This window comes from Ctenopharyngodon idella, chromosome 15 (genome assembly GCF_019924925.1).
Source record: "Ctenopharyngodon idella isolate HZGC_01 chromosome 15, HZGC01, whole genome shotgun sequence".
Lineage (NCBI taxonomy): Eukaryota > Metazoa > Chordata > Actinopteri > Cypriniformes > Xenocyprididae > Ctenopharyngodon > Ctenopharyngodon idella.
Window position 1 is genome coordinate 9,615,001 of NC_067234.1, and position 717 is coordinate 9,615,717.

The following is a 717-nucleotide window of genomic DNA, read 5'->3' on the forward strand; positions in this document are numbered from 1 at the left end:
CTATGATGATTAGTTGATGTATCCAGTGCAACCTCTAGATGGCAGTAGTGCATTGCAGATACAAGACAATGGATGCTTCCTAATACCCAAAAGGATGCTTTCTACCATACACATAATAAATGCATAGATGCCCTATTGGCTGCTGGATCGCACGTCAACGGTGCCGCCATATTGTGCGGGGCAGCATGCCGTAACTCTCATAAGTGGACTGAAGAAAAGATGCCTGACTATTTTGAGGTTTTACAAATCGTTGCACAATCCAAACCACAAATCAGGGAATTACCTTTCACATGTAAGTCTGAACAGTTGTTCCTGGTTGTATTTGGTCATTATAACATTGTTTTGACAGCTAGTTGACCACCAAAGTCAGACTATTAAAAGCTAACGACAATGCTAGTTGTCTATGAAAACTGAGATTTATAAAAAATAATATAAAGTTTACATGATTCTTATGAAGTCTGAGATTATATTATGGTTTATATCATTAACTAATCAAAATCGCAAGTGAGTCTTCCATGCAATGAAGCCAGAGGACTTTGGCAGGACAACTCAGGCTGTCATCGTTGTCATGCGGTGAATCCGGCCAATTGTGGAACAGCTGTGTCGTCATCAGAGCTTGTGCAGCCGCTCTTGAGAAACTGCACTGGCTGACTCAGCTGGCTGCTCTCGAATCGCTCTCGCGGTACTTTGAAGCCATACATCTTAGTCACATGGCGT